At 45.8% G+C, this 17,475-nt stretch overlaps 1 pseudogene; it reads left to right on the top strand.

The window, feature by feature from the left end:
- Positions 1-3,406: 3,406 nt before the first annotated feature.
- LOC100724201 (TIP41-like protein) lies at positions 3,407-4,507 on the top strand (annotated as a pseudogene).
- Positions 4,508-17,475: the final 12,968 nt, after the last annotated feature.

Raw genomic sequence — 17,475 nt, 5'->3', positions numbered from 1 at the left:
TTGTTATGTTTAATTTTACCCTTTTTAAAATAAAATTTTTTAAAAACAATAACAAGGGACCATGACAAATCAATTCAACAGTTACAAGATGAAGCAAAGAAGAACAAAAGATTGACTGGAGTCCATGAGAAAGCTAGAGACAGCACAAAGGACATTAAAAACCTCTTCACAGAAATAATGGCAGAAAATTTCCCAAATATGGATAAAGAATTTAACAAACAAATAAATGAAGTATATAGAACTCCAGATAGTCCTGACCAAAATAAATCTACACCAAGGCATGCAATAATCAAAATTCCAGAAATTCAACATGAGAACAAAATATTAAAAGCTGATAGAGAAAAGAAACCAATCACCTATAAAGTCGAGCCCATCAGAATCACAGCAGACTTCTCAGCACAAACCCTCAAATCAAAGAGAGACAGGAATGAAGTATTTCAATCCCTAAAAGCAAATGATCTTCAGACCACACTGATGTATCCCACAAAACTGTCTTTCAAATTCAACAGAGAAATAAGGTACTTATGTGACAAAGAATAACTGAAGAAATTCATGACCACCACACCAGCACTACAGAATGCTCAAAAGGATACATCAGAAAGAAATAAAGAACACAAACACACAAACACCCACAGAAAGAAACCACCAAGCAGGGCAATCAATTAAACAGAGTAGAAAGACAGGAAACCAACAACAGAATAATAACATGAAAAATAAGCATCCCTTTATGCACAAGGGATTTAGTCCAGATGTTGTCAGCATCCTAACAGTTTCATCATTGCTGAAGGTTCCAACTCCATATGCCTTCTGAGACTTAAGCCAGTCTCTTAACTGTGAGCCCCTGTACACATGAAAAGAAGGTTAAACACTTCTGATATACAGTGACATGAGATAAATATTTCCATTCTATAAATAGGGTATAGAAAGGAATAGGACCAAAGCAGGTCCAAGATCCAGCAAGGCAAATGCTAAGTCCTGCAATCCCTTGTCCAGCATCGGGTACCACTGAGGGAAGATATGAGTTCCAAAGGGCTTGGGTGGCTTCACCCCATGACACAGCTGGTGGGTTTCGCACCCATGGCTTCTCTCCTGGGCTGGCTGTGCTCACTTCTTTCATATCTCTCTCTCTCTCTCTCTCTCTCTCTCTCTCTCTCTCTCTCTCTCTCTCTCTCTCTCTCTCTGTTTTTGTCAGTACCAGGGATCAAACTCACAATTGCCTGCTTTGTGCTCACTTCTTAAGGCTTCTCACGGGCAATCCATGGTGCTGGCTTCTTCAGCTTTCTGGGGTCCCTACCACAGCTTTGGCTTCACAGCCACCTCCTCATTCACTGCCCTCTGTGTGTGATGGTAGGATTAAAGGTGTCTCTGTGTGTGACAGGTGTCCTGAGGGTGGCTTGCCTAAAAGACAGAGGGCGCTATCATTGTCTTCAGCTCCTGCTGTTTTGCTGATTCACCGCCTGGTTTACAGTGTCCCTCTGCCACAGACCCAGCCAACTATGAATTAAAACCTCCACAAACTGTAAGCCAAAGTAAACCTTTCCTCCTTTAACTTAGGGTGTTGGGCATTTTGTCTCAGTAATGAGAAAATGAGAAAAGTAGCCAGACATGTTTGAATTGTAACATACATATTGAAACCTATGGATATGCTTTTCTTACAGGCTTTGCATGGTAGTGTCTAAAAAGATATCAGGAAAATGAAAGGCTTTACCTCATGAAGTAAGGAAGATGCCTGTCCATGTCCCTTTGCAATGGTGACACTGCCTTTTAAAATTATTGTTTGCAATATACAACACAATAACCATCGTTAAATTCCTCTCTTACTATGAAATCCTATGTTGTCATTGTTCTTGTTCTTGTTGTTCATGTTGTCATTTTGCTTCTGTTGTTTTTTAATTCTTTGCTTCTTGATTTTTCTGGGTTTTTCTCTTTAAAATAAGTAAATAAGTAAAATTATTTTTGGCATTAAAGAATATTTGGGCCTGAAAAAAAAGAACAGTATTGTAACTTAAACTACCCTCCTGTACCCATCTCTTGCCATTTCCTATTTTGCTCTGGACCCAAACTGCACTGCAAGAATAAATAAGGTGCTCCTTTTCCAGATTGGCAAGATCAAAACAGCCTCACCACTGAAGAACACAGCCTAATGGTGATCGCCGGGGACTGTGAGGTGTTTCTCAGGATGTTCCCTGTTGTAGTCAGGGGTTGTACACAGAGAACAATTCAGATCAGGACATGGAGTTTATAATATTTTTATAATGACCACCAGAAGTTAACACAGGAGAATGCTGGAAATCTATCCGCAATACCAATGACATAGATTATTTAGTCAAGAGTCTAAACCCCACGGCAATGTCCCACATGAGTCCAGATAAAAACCCAGAGCTCAGGACAACGCCTCCACGAGTCCAACTGGAAATCCAGAGCCCACAAGAAGGACTCACACAAGTCTCTTTTACGGATTCATGCCGGGAAGACCCAAGGGTCAGCGGTGGAAGCCAGAAAGTCTATGCCAGCAGGATGAAGGAGCTGTGCTAGTGGGATGAGGCTTCTACACTGGAGCCGAGAAGTCACACTCACAACAAAGAGCAGGGCTGTCCTGAAAGGCACCACAGCTGTTCTCAGCGACATGGAGGCCCCAAGCTCCTCCGACAAGCACAGTCGGGTACGTGCCAGGAAGCAGCATGACGAGTTCATCCTGGAGACCAGGCAGCACATGTCTTCCCCTCCGGAGCCAGGAAGCAAAGCTCAATGTGAAGACCAAAGCTTCTCCAGGAGAACCAACAGCTCAGACAGCAACTCGTAGGAGAACCACAATGTCTCCTTAACACCTCAATCCCTCTCTACATCTCTCTTCTTCTCCACCTATTTATCCTGGCAACCCTCCTCAGGTGGAGGATCTTCTCTCAATGCATGCTGATGTAATCCAGCTGGCGTTAAGTTGACCACCAATTTTCAAACCATAACATTCCCCATGGCTCATCTTGAGGCCAATGGACAGAGAACCAGAGCGGGGATCCCTCAGAGGGCACCCTCATCAGAATAAGACCTGTTGGGTGATACTCAAGTGCTTACTAAGCAAACGTCTCTGCTTAAAGCTCTGGTGCTAGCACCAAATGTCTTCTTAAGTAAGTAGAGGCAGGTGCTCCAGGGCTCTCTTGGCCTTGGAGTAAGATGGAGCCCATAGGGCTCTGTTAGCCATTGATTGGGGGATCGCTCCTTAGACTGATGTCTACTGACCATATAGAGGCAAAGGTAGAGTCCCCTAGTGGCTCCCCTAGAAACTCCCCAAGAAATCAGGGTAGGGCCTTTCCAGGCTCTCTGGCTATTTTAGAAACAAGATCTCTTAGGCTCATCCCATCAGGGCTTTGACACCTTAATGGAGGTAGTAAAGGGCTACTGGAACATTTGAGGAGATCTAACCTGACTCTGATGTGTTCTCTGGAAGCACAGGCTTCAGCTTGTGTCTAGAAGGGTGAGAAAGCTGAGAGCCCATGTATTTTATTAAGTAGTACAATTTATGTCTATTCCTAAGACTACAGAAGTTACCACTAGAATCATCTGTGTGGCCATCACAGCTCGCACACCTCAGCCATGATGATCCACAGCTTCCAGAGCAGCCACCAGAAGTTCTCCTCTGGGCCCTGGAAGTTGGCGGCAGCCAAGGCCCACATCGTGAAGTTAGTGGATGAATTGCAATATGCCATCTCTCCCGAAATGATGTTTGGAGACAACGTTTTAAGAATCCAACATGGTTCTGGCTTTGAGGATTGAGTTCAGTGCTACAGATGCATTAAAAATGTGTAAACAATTACCAAGGAATGCTTAAAGTAGCTTGTGCTGAAGAGTGGCAGGAAAGAAGGATGTAAGGGGAGCATTCTAAAGACGTTGTTAAACCATGCGATTGGACCTATATAACAGATTATAAAGGAGCACTACTTGGTGACTCTCTTAAATTAAAGGTTCTACCTACAACAGATCATATAGATACAGAGAAATTGAAAGCCAGAGAACAGATTACATTTTTTGAAGAAGTTCTTCTCTTTGAGGATGAACTTCATGATCATGGAGTTTCAAGCCTGCATGTGAAAACGAGTCGAGCCTTCCAGCTTCTTTCTGCTGTTGTAGTTTTTCTTTGGAATTGATGGGGTGCTTATCAGAATGAATGACACAAGGCTTTACCATGAGGCTGACAAGACCTATGTGTTATGAGAATATACTTCACGAGAGAGCAAAATAGCTGATTTGACGCATGTTCCACCTTCCCTCTTCACGGAACCTAATGAAACATCACAGTATTTACCAATAAAGGAAGCAGTTTGTGAGAAGCTAGTATTTCCAGAACAAGCTGATCCTACCCTTGCAAACTCCCAAGAAAGCATACCTGTGGAATAGAGTGATACAGCATATACTCACTGCGGAATCTGACTGGACACCTTGGCTATTTGTAGGGGAGTTTTTTGCTATGAGAACTGTTTTATTTGTGTGCAAATTTTCTGTCACCTTTAAGGAAAAAATAAAATATTGTTGCAGGCAGGTTCCACTTAACTCTTGTTTGTGCTGTGTATCTTCAAATTCATATTCCACGTTTATATTTTCTGGAGTTAAATTTGTACTTGTAAATGAACACAAATAGTCTGCAGCAGGAGTGGTATGTGTACATCTCATGGGCAGCAAACAGAATCTGCATCCATCATGAAACACTATCTCTTACAGGGAGGAGTTGGATTTAAATCAGTGAATCCCAGTGCCATGGGCCTTTCCTCGGACTCCCAATCATGCATGTTGATGCATGGCTCTTTGCTTTGGGCTTTCTGACATCTATCACACTTCTGGAGCATTTTGCTTGTCACAAAAAAAAAAAATCAATCTCGTAGTTCAATGATCTTCACCCACAAAATCTTAAAAATGTATTAGGCAATCACTTTGAAGGCAATAAGATATACTATGATGCCCAATATGGATTGACTATTATCCTTTTTTTTGAAGTCCTGTAAGGTCCTCAGTATAGGTTTTATTGGTTTTGTTCTGTACTGTTTTGATCAATTCTATTATACCTGATGATATAGACAACTCAATTTAAAAATAGCAAGAGGCACATGGTAACCACTTTTGATCACCTGGTATTCTATTTTTGCATCATGTGCTATGCCCATCCTTCTGTTCTAACTGACTCTGTTTTGCTTAGTCACATTTGGTTTAATTCTCTTCAAAAAAGTAATAAGAACCATGAGAGTAATAAAACCCTAAAAGTCTAATTGTTACTGTAAAAAAGAGAGGAAAGTAAGATGGACTAAGGGATACAACCGCAGGTATGTTCGAGTGTGTAGGATGGAAAACCATATAACTGAGCTTTTGTTGGATCATTGAATGGAACTGTCTCCAATTTCACTGTATGAATGTTCACTTTATATGCTTTAAATTAGTAATATGGACAACTGTTTCTGGGAAGATAATATGTAACCTATTAACTGGTGATTTCGTACTGTATATATTTTTTTCTTAAAAAATATATTATTATTATGTATATAATAAAATATATATTTTATATATATAATAATATATTATATATATATAAATATGTATTATTTGTACCCTTTTACTGCATTGTTTTTTTATGTCCTTTCTTTTTTCTTTTTTCTTTTTTTTTTCTTCTCTCTTTAAATAAAAAAAAAAGTATTTATTGCGATACAAACAAACGTTTAGATACGGAACCAGGAAAACCTAGTGTTTTGGACAATGCATGCCCTTGTGCGTGCTTGCGAGTGTGGTTGTCGGGATGCCAGAGCTCCCGTCTGTAGGTGTTCTTCACACTGGCCTGGCAGCACATCGAGTATACAAAAGAAAATTTCAAATCCACTTGGTTATTTTGAGATGACCCCTTAAACATTTTATATTCTTTTCTGCCATTCTGGATATTCTTTATAAGTGGAAAATCATGTAAGTACCAACTAAGAAATTACTTGAAGTAGAATTTTAAAAATAAATTTTTAAAGAGCAGGAAGGAAATAAAAAATGTTTTTATTTGACTTGAAATCACTGTACATATCTCCACATGATGGAAAAACTATTAAATAAGCACATTTAATTGAAAATATTTGCAAAACATTTTAAGTATTTGCTTGAAGATAAATTTGGGTATTCACCCTTGCTCAAACTTTGGTATGTTATTGTAACTCAAATAGGCAGGGTGTATCTTACTAGCTAAATTTGGTCACAAATCATTTTTATATTTGTCTTCTTTCACATTACCTCCAGGGTATAGGAAATCAGGATGCACTGTCCCTTGTGTGTTAAATACACTTTATTTAATGCCTTAGGAATATGTGAGGGAATATACATACTACTCAGCTTTCTGTTTTATTTGCCATGCAGATTTAAAGATATTTCATGCAAACTATAAGAAATGAAAAGTTGTAAGAATACTCATTAGTTGGAGTTTCTGGGCAACATCACAGTATGAGAGAGAATACATATTTTTTTAAATTTATTGATTTAGATGTCTTGATAAACTGAGTAGTCTTAGAGTACGTACATGAGAATTCATTGTTAAAAATTGTGGAAAATTAAAAGGGCTGACCTTTTTTCCTTTTTTTTTAAGATGGTAGTAGGTGAGTAGGATGAATACAATTCTGAAAGTTCCACTAATTTGTTTCTGTGGGAACAACCAAGAAAATGTATATTTAGCCTTTGATGAGTATGACATATACCATTTTATATTTATTTGTTCCAGTTTTCTTTTTGTAAGAGAAAAATTTTAAAAATTACTGATCTAGAGTCCTCTATGCTCACAAAATACCAATGTTTCCCAGACTATTGTTTGTACTCATTGACACCAACTTGAAATAAATACAGTGGCCAAAGGTATCCACAGCAATTTTTCAAAACTACTGTTAGCATCTTTGGGTTCACTGAGGCTCACTGATAAGTCACAGATCACTAGAAGGTCTGGTGATGGATGGCTGAACACTGGTATTTTATCCTCTCCATAGTGAATTTTATTCTACCTAAATTACTCAAGGAGTAACATCATTAACTTGCTTAGTGCCTTTGAATGACCAGCATCTCAAGGCACAGCTGACTTATCACACAGCAGGGAGAGAGCTTCCACACGTTAACACTGGTCTGACAGTGCCTAGATTCTTCAGATCTAGGATTTTTATTACATATTATTTTTCCACTGCATTTACAGAACAGTGCAGATGTTGCCAGCTGTCTGCAGCCTCTGGTCCTCAGAGATGCCAGTCCTTCTGTGGGAAGAATGCACTTCTATCTCTCTTACAAAACAACTCCTGTACACTGAGACTCCAAATATCCAAGTCCAGACTAATACATACAGGAATGTCCAAAACAAATGTAAACATGCCTGGAAGAGAAACAGGATTTTCAGAAACAAATCACAGACTCACCACATTGTTCCTTACATGTATCTGGTTTCAACTAAAGTCAGACGCTTGCTGAGGGGTGCACCGACCCAGGTGATGCAATGATGCCACAGCAGATGGGCATCACTGCTGGCAAAGCCTGAGTACTGATTAAAATGTCCTACCACTGGGCCATTGCAAACCACAGAGGTCTCAGTCTTACCAAGGGACCCCAGAAAGAGACAAAAAACATAGGATCCAGCTTGAATGGACTCCCTTAGCTCAAATTCAGCACAACTTGCGTGTCTTTATTTATGCACTGAGGAGGTGTTAACCAGTGGTCAACTTGTGACACCAGCTGAACTGCAGCAGCACGGTGCTGAGTGTGGAAGGCCCACCTGAGGATTGTTGCCAAGATCAAAAGGAGACCTGGAGAGGAAGAGGTGGTGTTCTTGGTTCTCCTGGAGGAGATGGTTGAGCATCTTTCCAGATATGAACTCAGCTGTTCTCATGGTCAGAGGAGCCCAGGACCTCGTTGTCGCTGAGGACGGCTGTGGTACTCTCCAGGGGAGCCCTGCTTCCCTACTTTGAGCTTTGCTTCTTGGCTCCAGAGCAGAACCCTTAACCTGCACAGATCCTTCATCCCGCTGGCACACTGTCTGGCCACCACCACTGACTCTGGAACTTCCCAGGGCAGAATCATGAAACAGGCTTGCGGCGTGAGATATTGTCGTGAGCTCCAGGCCTCCAGTTGGACTCATGGCGGACATTGTCAAGGGTTGTAGGTCTTCTGCTGAACTCGTGCAGGAGATTGGCATGGGATTCAGGCCCTCAGCTGGATCCACTGGGTCTTAGTGTGGACACATTTCCTGCACTCTTTCTTTTGTATTTGACTCTTTGGATGACTATTATAAAATAATACTATAAATTATTGTGTCCTGTATTAATTTGTTTTCATTGCAATCCCTAACTATAATAGTAGGACACACCATCAATGCTGTGGTACAGCCACCAATGTACTCAAAACAAGTCCATTGAAGAGGAATATTGAACAAATTACTACAAAATATCAATGACTAGACAGTGAACGATTTGAAGTACAATAGCTCCCTCTGCTGCCCAAATAGAAGAAGAGCGGCAAAATCAGGCATCAGTTCAGTATTAATGGATTTTTTTTTTTTTTTTACAGAGGATAAAACAGAATAAAACAAATGAAAACAAGCCAGTATAAGATACACAGGACTTCAAAACATTACAGGATCAACAATAATTACTATAATGCCTTTTGATGTATACAAAATACCTGCAGATAACTTCGGACATACTAAAAATCAAACAGAACAGAATAAAATAAAAACAATAGAAACAAAACAATTAATGAAATAAAGGCTTTCAAAACACATCAATAATAAATCCAAGATTTCTACCATAATATAGCTTGCTATCTTTACATAGCTGCTCCTACCATCAGATTTAAAATAATCAAACAAAACAAAAGAGAATAAAACCCAACCCAACAAAACAATAGAACCATATAGGGCCTCAAAACAAGACAATAGGGAATCAACAATGGCTACAACCCTCAGAAAGGGATGCCCCTAGATGCCACACTGTGCACCGCTATCCTCTGAACCCATGATCAGACCACTGCCCCAGACCTGCAATGTTAGTGAAACACCAGAGCACCACAGTTGTCCAGCTGCATTTCACCTCCATGGCTGTCACCACAGCCTGGGTTTCTCCTGACAAGCTGGTTGCTTGAGGTGGGGGAGAGAGGGATGGTACTTCTCCCGTTGCTACCCCTCTCGGCAGAAGGGGCTGGGGTCTGTCTTTTCTCAGTCCAGCAGTGGCCCGCACATGGAGCTGGTTCCCAGACTGGGCTTGTTTGCTGATGTGCCTTTGTTCTCTCTACTCCCAATCTGTGAATGGTGCACTATCATGGAATTTTTAAAATAACAATTAAGAAAAGGACCTTTTACTTAATCACATTTGCAAAGATAATGTTTTCTTTTTTTCCAAATGAAGTCACATTTACACTTGCAGAGATCTGTTCAGTGTTCAAGTGCTTGCTCAGAGTCCCCAGCACCCAAAAAAAAACAAAACAAAAAGCATTTTTAAAAAGGTCCCAGGGATTATTACATAGATAATTTGGGGGAAGCATGTTTCAGTCCTCCCACAGTGGCCCTGACCCATGATTGTTGGGAGCCGCAGCCCCGAGCCCGGTCGCCTCACTTGGCGGACGTGAGGCCTGTAGTAAAGAGTAAAGCCTGAGGTAGATTACCCCTCCCATCGAGCACGTTAGTTTCCTGCTTACCGCGTAAGCAACCCGCTCAACAATATAGTCTGCCTGGCAACTGATGATGTTAGCCAATCAGCTTGCCTTGCTCACTTTAACATGATTGGACACTGTATCCGTATATATACTGGTGCCACCCCTGGGGAGGAAGAAGAAGCCAGGAAGTAGAAGCCCAGAAGGAGCCGCGGGAAGCGGACCAAAGGAGGCTTCAGCTGGGAGCGATCCCAGGGCAGGCTGTACGGAGAAGGAAAATAAAAGAAAAGGTTGTCCACTGCCAGGCTTTGTCGTGTGTCCTTCCTGCCGGCCGGGAGCGACATCGACATTTGGAGGCCCGCACGGGGACTGATCACCCCCGAGACGTGACAGCGGACAACGCTCCAGTACAGAGCTGCGAGACAGGTGAGTTGGGGATAAGCCTGGGCTCTGGGTGGCGCGCACCTACAGGGCTTTTAGACTCCCCTCAGGCTCACGCGTAAGTGGCGGATTCCTTGGGCCTCACGCGGTGAGTAACATATTAAAAGATGGGAAACATGCTAGGTAGCAACACTAAGAGCGAGGGTGGTTGTGGAGAAAGCTCTCAAGAGCTTACAAAAGTACGCAGGGTATTTGAGCAGGCCCAGTCGGGGAGCTCCCGAGAGGGGCCCGTCAAGGGGAACAAAGATGCTAAGGAGAAGGACGGGGCTCTAGCCTCGGAGTCGTCTGACTCCGAGGACGAGGGAAAGTTGAATGGCAAGGAGGCCAAAGAGACCAGCTGTCAGGAGCCTAAGTCGCTCGATAAGGAGTCGCAGGGTTCTTTCCCAGCATTGCGCCGTGAATTGCGCTCCGCTCAACTTGGTCTGCGGAGGAGTGGAGAGCTCCTGGGCGCTCCCCGGCGCGAGAGGGAGGCGAAGCCTTCCACCCCACCTTGGGGGCTGTTCCCGGAGGCGATCCCTCGCCGCGAGGCGGCCGCCCGGGAGCTCCCTTCCCCTTCGCCAGAACAGGAAGTGATGCACAGGCCCCCATTTTCCGCCCAATCATGGCCGCCGTCTTATGCTCCGCCGCCGGCGGGTCGGTATTTTTACAGGCGGCTTTGGCAGGGGGGACGTTTGTCTCATGAGGTACATCCACCACCTGGGATAGATAGTGGCCCCTACGGGATATTTCCTGTACAAGTAGCTATGGGCCAGGGACGTAATGCATGGGAGCCTTTTGAGATAAAGCAGATTAGAGAACTTAAAAATGCAGTTACAACCTTTGGGCCGACTGCGCCTTACACCATTGCCATGCTGGAGAACCTGTCTTCTGGGCCCCTCACCCCCGCGGACTGGATTCAGCTGGCAAAGGCGTGTCTGCCCTCGGGTAGTTACCTGGATTGGCGAGCCTGGTACGCAGAGTTCTCTGCAGAGCAGGCTGAGAGAAACGCCAATCGGGGAAACCGGGGGTGGAACAAGGAAATGCTTATGGGAGAAGGTCGGCACGCTGATGATCAGACTCAGTTCCCCGGCGCTGTCTATGAACAAATCAATGCCATAGGGCTCCGCGCCTGGAAGCAGGTAAGTGGTGCCGGAACAGCCTCCTTGTGTCTTTCAAAAATAATTCAGGGTACCACAGAGCCATTTGTTGACTTTGTGGCCCGAATGCAAGATGCTGCCGATAAGATATTTTCTGATCCGGGAGTGGCTCGACCGCTGGTAAGGCAGCTGATTTTTGAGCAATGTACAAAGGAGTGCAAGGCAGCGATAGCTCCTCATAAGAACAAGGACCTCAACGCCTGGATTAGGATATGTAGAGAGATAGGGGGGCCGCTCTCCAACTCGGGAGTGGCTGCTCTCCTGGCCGCGGCTGTACAGCAGAGGGGACCTCGCGGGTTAGAAGGGGAATGTAAGGCTAAAGGGTGTTTTGCCTGCGGGGAGCCAGGACACATTAAACGTCATTGCCCAAACAATGCAGATGCTAGGCCTCGCCCTAGGAATGAAGAACCATATGTTTGTGGGCGATGCAAGAGGGGATCACACAAAGCTGAGGAGTGTAGGTCGGTCTTTGATGCTCAGGGCAACCGTATTTGTGGACGAGATGCTAGAGGGCCAAAAAACGGCCAGAGGGGGCCCCCTTCACAGGCAGGCCCCCGCCCCAGAGACAGGACAGCTCAGGATGGCAGCCTTCAACAAGGGCCACCCCTGGGTCAGCAGGTGTGGACCTCAGTGTCGCCTCCAGACTTATATTAGTGCCTGATATGGGTGTTCAAGTGGTTGAAACCACCTTTAAGGGACCGTTACCCGAAAATTCCGTGGGTCTGGTGATCGGGAGATCCTCCACGGCCCTTCAGGGTCTCATAGTAGTCCCGGGGGTCATAGACTCAGACTACACAGGACACATTAAAATTATGGTTCAATCTCTTGTGGGTACTATGGTAATCAATAAAGGAGACAAGATAGCGCAGCTCTTGCTGCTCCCCAGTCTCCACAGGAGATTTCCCTCAAAGCAGAAAATTAGAGAAAGTCAAGGTTTCGGTTCCTCAGGGGAAGTCTTCGAGGGACTCCATATAATACTTGATAAAAGGCCCATGCTCTCACTTAAGGTCAACGGCAAGAGTATAACAGGGCTCCTAGACACAGGAGCTGACCGTTCCATTATCTCTAGAAAGGATTGGCCCTCCAACTGGCCCACCAACACTGCAGATAACACGCTGCAGGGCCTGGGGATGGTGTCAGCTCCTCAGGTTAGTGCTTCAACCCTGCTCTGGTGCGATGAGGAGGGTCATCAGGGCCATTTCCAACCATTTGTGTTGCAGTTGCCAGTGTCTCTATGGGGAAGGGACATCCTCACTCAGATGGATGTCACGCTTACGTCAAACTGCTCCCCCCAGGCTAAGGATATACTCAGGAACCAGGGATATACCCCCGGCAAAGGCTTGGGCAATGCCCTACAGGGTCGGACATCCCCAATACCAGTAGAGAACAAAAAAGGTAGGCAAGGGCTGGGTTTTTCTTAGGGGCCGCTGAAGAAGCTCTCCTACCCACTTCGATCAAAATCACCTGGAGGTCAAATGATCCGGTTTGGGTACCTCAGTGGCCCCTGCCTAAGGAGAAGCTATTATTGAACCAGGGCGACCCTTTGATGTCTGTTTGCTACAGACTAGTCTACAGCCCACAGCGGTGATTTGGCAAAAAGGACCATTACTGTGGATACACCCTAAGGTCTCACCTGCAAAAGTCATAGAGCATTACCCAGAGGCAGTCGCTTCATTGGCCCTTGAAGCGCATGATAGAGCTGTCCAACATTTTGGCTCAGGACCACAAGCCATCCGAGTACCCTATACCGCCAGCCAGATCAAGACCCTGGCTGCCTGCATAGATACATGGGCCATTCTGAGATGTGTTTTCCATGGGGATATAAACAATCAATACCCTAAAGACCCTATCTTGTCATTTGTCACTCAGCACCCTATAATTTTTCCAAAGGTTACTGCCTCTGAGCCATTAGTCCCAGCAACTACAATATACACAGATGGCTCCAAGACGGGGATAGGCGCCTATGTGATCCTAGGCAAGCCCCCGGTTACCATACAATTTGAACCTGATCAGCCTCAGGTGGTGGAACTGCAGATCGTTAAAATGATTCTTGAACGGTTCTCAGAAGCCATTAATATTGTCTCCGATTCTAGGTATGTGGTCAATGCTATGCAAGTGCTTGAGACTGCCGGTTTAATTAGATCCACTTCCACAGTGGCTGGGCTGTTCCTGTCTATCCAGACATTGCTTCAGAACAGACACCATAAGGTCTTCACCACCCACATAAGAGCACATACATCCCTGCCAGGGCCTATGGCACAGGGGAATGCGGCTGCTGATACTGCCACTCGCCCGTTATGGATTTTTACCTTACTAACACCAATCGAGCGAGCCCGTGCCTTCCATGATAAGTTTCATGTCAATGCCAGGACACTAGCAAACCATTTCCATGTTTCCAGAGCAGATGCACGAGATATCGTGCGACTATGTGACTCCTGTGCCACATACAAACCTGCCATACCGATGGGAGTAAACCCTCGAGGTTTGATCCCTGGTGATGTTTGGCAGATGGACATCACACATATACAGGAGTTTGGGACTCTTAAATATGTTCATGTTTCCACAGACACCTGTTCTCACGTCATATTTGCAACAGCAGAAACAGGTGAAAAAGTGTCTAATGTGATCAATCATTGCCTGGCGGCTTGGGCCACATGGGGCAAACCAAAAATATTAAAAACTGATAATGGACCAGCCTATATAGGCAAAGCCTTCAATGAGTTCTGCAAAATGATGGAGGTTCAATTAAAACATGGTATCCCATACAATCCCCAAGGTCAAGGAATCATTGAGAGGGCTCATAGAAGCCTCAAAGAAATTTTACAAAAACAAAAAGGGGGAGTAGGCCAAGGCCTGGCCCCAAAGGCACGATTATCCATGGCACTATTCACACACAATTTTTTAAATTTAAATAATGATAATTGCTCCCCAGCTGTGGAGCACTGCAACCCTTCCCCCAACCATAAAGGGTGGGTGAAGTGGAAAGATGTCCTGACAGGACAATGGATGGGCCCGGATCCAGTGGTCAGCTGGAACCGAGGCGCGGTTTGTGTTTTCCCACAGGAATCGGGACGAGAACCACTGTGGGTACCGGAGAGACTGACACGGGCGACAAAGCCCTCGACTGAAGATCAGACCTGCCCTACCGGAGATCCATCACAGACCAACCAACAAGATGAATAAAAATAGCGGTAGCCCGAAATGGACAAGAAGATCCTCAGGCATATGCATGGCTCGCTCGCCTAGCCTACGACCGAGTCTAGGGACGGTGAGCTTCCCACACTCCTCCTCTAAAAAATTATGATATAGCAGGGTAGATGAGTCAATGACGGGTAAGAGCATGCCTCCCCAGCATGACTCAACCTAAGCCAGGCCCTACCCCATCCTGCACGTAAGCCGCTGGACTGTTAGATGCTGCCCAGGTCTAAATTTCTCTCCGAGGGGATTTCTTTACGGAGAGGAAATGAGTGCAAGCTTGTGTGCATCCAGGTTCCGTCCAGTTTGTGCCTGGCCCTAGAAAAAGGACGAGGGCCTCAGGGCCTTGGCAGACCATGGGACGGCCGACCAGGGTCTAAGCCAAGGACCTACGGTGGGCCTACGCATAGGGCATAAGCCTCTGCACCCAGTCCAGGAAGGGCTACGATGCGCACATTTATAAAAAAAATAAAAAAGGGGGAGATGTTGGGAGCCGCAGCCCCGAGCCCGGTCGCCTCACTTGGCGGACGTGAGGCCTGTAGTAAAGAGTAAAGCCTGAGGTAGATTACCCCTCCCATCGAGCACGTTAGTTTCCTGCTTACCGCGTAAGCAACCCGCTCAACAATATAGTCTGCCTGGCAACTGATGATGTTAGCCAATCAGCTTGCCTTGCTCACTTTAACATGATTGGACACTGTATCCGTATATATACTGGTGCCACCCCTGGGGAGGAAGAAGAAGCCCGGAAGTAGAAGCCCAGAAGGAGCCGCGGGGAGCGGACCAAAGGAGGCTTCGGCTGGGAGCGATCCCAGGGCAGGCTGTACGGAGAAGAAAAATAAAAGAAAAGGTTGTCCACTGCCAGGCTTTGTCGTGTGTCCTTCCTGCCGGCCGGGAGCGACATCGACACATGATGACCTCTCCTACATTCCATATCCCTCTGTGCTGTCTTCCTGCTCATGTGTGTGCCCATGGAGGGACATGTGGTCGCCTCAGGAGGGTCCCTGGTGACTGTTTTCAGTAGAGGCACTGCGGAGCTTGGTGGTGAGCACTGGCTGGTTGGAGTGTGGAGCTGGGAATGCTAAGGAAAGGTGGGAACTTTCTGCTCCTCTTCCTGCGTCCTGAGGTCTTCTTCTCCTAGAGTTCAGGGATCTCTAAGCTCCCAAATGCACCCAAGTCCCACCCTCTGCATGGAGTATGTTTGCTGCCTGTTCATCAAGAGCCTCAAGAGCCTTGATCTGGGCAGCATGTGTCATGCTGCTGGCCACCAGAGAAGCCTTTGGGTTGAAGTGGCCCAATTACCATAATTCTCTGCTTCATATACCTGCAAGGAAAGGGGGGGGTGCACAACGTTGCCTCACCAGCAAGCTCACTCCTGAATGGCACCCAGAGGTGTGATCCTGCGAAGAGGTGCAGCTGTATACCCAGTTCAAGGCCAGCCTCAACTACACAGCAAGACACACAGTCACAAGAGAAAGGCTCACATCCCAGGGGACAGTGGCTCTCTTATTGGACTCCTGTAAATACTGTCTTAGAGGCCCTGAGACTGCAGTAATGTCCCGGCCTTCAATTGGATGCCTGAGAGGATTGGCCACACTCAACCTAGGGACCAGGCCCTAGTATATGTCCCAGGTGAAGCCTGGCACCATGGAAAGGGCCTCTGATAAGAGAAGATGTAGTTGTCACCACCAGGGACTGGCACTGAAGATAAGCAAGGACAGGAGTCTGAGCCACACTGCGGGCCTTACATTTGCTCATACTTGGGCCTAGGACGCCAGTCTCACAGCTGGTACTTGACCTTGTGATCCTCTGCACTACCGGTCATCAAACAGTGATGAGCCCAGAGCTGGCCACAGCTTGAAGGTCTCTGCAGGAATCAAGGGCAGTGAGGCACAATGAGCGCTGGACAGAAGAGCAAGAATCATCTTGGCCAGGACAGAAAGAGAACTTTCCCAAGTATTTGGGCAGAGAGGCTAATCTTGGGGTTTCCGCCCTAGATGTCACACAGAAAGCGTGTGATGGTTCATTGATTGTGCCAACCTGAATAAGAGAAACTCAACTAAATTGGCTCAGAAAGCCCATGCCCTGTGATGTGGAAAACCCACCCTAGGGCAGCTATCACCTGGGTGGTATAAAGGGAATGAAGGATGGATCCGCTTCTGTTCCTTCCCAGGAGCTGCGGTCTTCCAGTTCCTCTTGGACATCATCTCCTGGCTTCCATGCAGACTCTTCAGCCTTCCATCAGAGACCAGCCTCCTGACACGGATTCGCATGGGACACTCAGTGAGCACCAGACCTTCACCTGGACACGTGGACGGTGTGCAGAGGCCTTTGCACTCTTCCACTTCTGACTCTGTGTAGCCGCTATAAGCCAACTTTTATATATTTTTATACAATCGTATACCTTGTGTGATAACTGTTTCTCTAGTGAACACTGATTCAGTGAGTCAGACTGTGACCCAAGCATCTCGAGGGCAATAAAACTAGAACCCCCAAGGTATCAGCCTCACTGGCTTCCCAGCCTCTCCCTGTTAATTTTCTTGTCTAATTCTAACACATTTCAAAGTTGGGGATGCCAACAGGTGGGACAACTGAGTTAGAGGACAGTAAATAGAAGAATGTTATGTGTGATCAATGGTTCCTACCCTCAGGGGTGTTGTGCAACAAAAGGCTGCTTTGTAAACAGGTCCCAGCAGCAATGCTGGTGGCTGGGGGCAGGAGCATGGCTCAACAGGGAGGAGGAGCCAGGTACCAGGGCAGTCCCTCCGGCAGCACCAAGCTGGCTAAGCTCTGCTCGGTCCCTTTCTTACACCTTCATCTCCTTAGGGGCTGAAGGAAGCAACTGAAATAAACCCCAAACAGGCTTGCAGCTCCGAAGCTGCCTCAGTTTCCCCATTGGTAAATCAGGGCAGGTTCCCCACTATTCTACAGTGCTGTGATCTTCAGGAACCCATTTTCCAGTGTCTGCCCTGCATCACTGAGGGCAAGAAATGAACCCATTTGTCCAGACCAAAGAAAAAAGACTTAGAATTCAGAGGCAGCAAAAGTGAGGCTTTTAATGCAAATTCTTGCAAGT

Source organism: Cavia porcellus, unplaced genomic scaffold, assembly GCF_034190915.1.
Source record: "Cavia porcellus strain 051 isolate PalLab524CR breed Dunkin Hartley unplaced genomic scaffold, mCavPor4.1 scaffold_1, whole genome shotgun sequence".
In the NCBI taxonomy this organism is placed as follows: domain Eukaryota; kingdom Metazoa; phylum Chordata; class Mammalia; order Rodentia; family Caviidae; genus Cavia; species Cavia porcellus.
The sequence above is the reverse complement of the archived record's forward strand: the minus strand, read 5'-3'. Positions and strand labels throughout refer to the sequence as shown.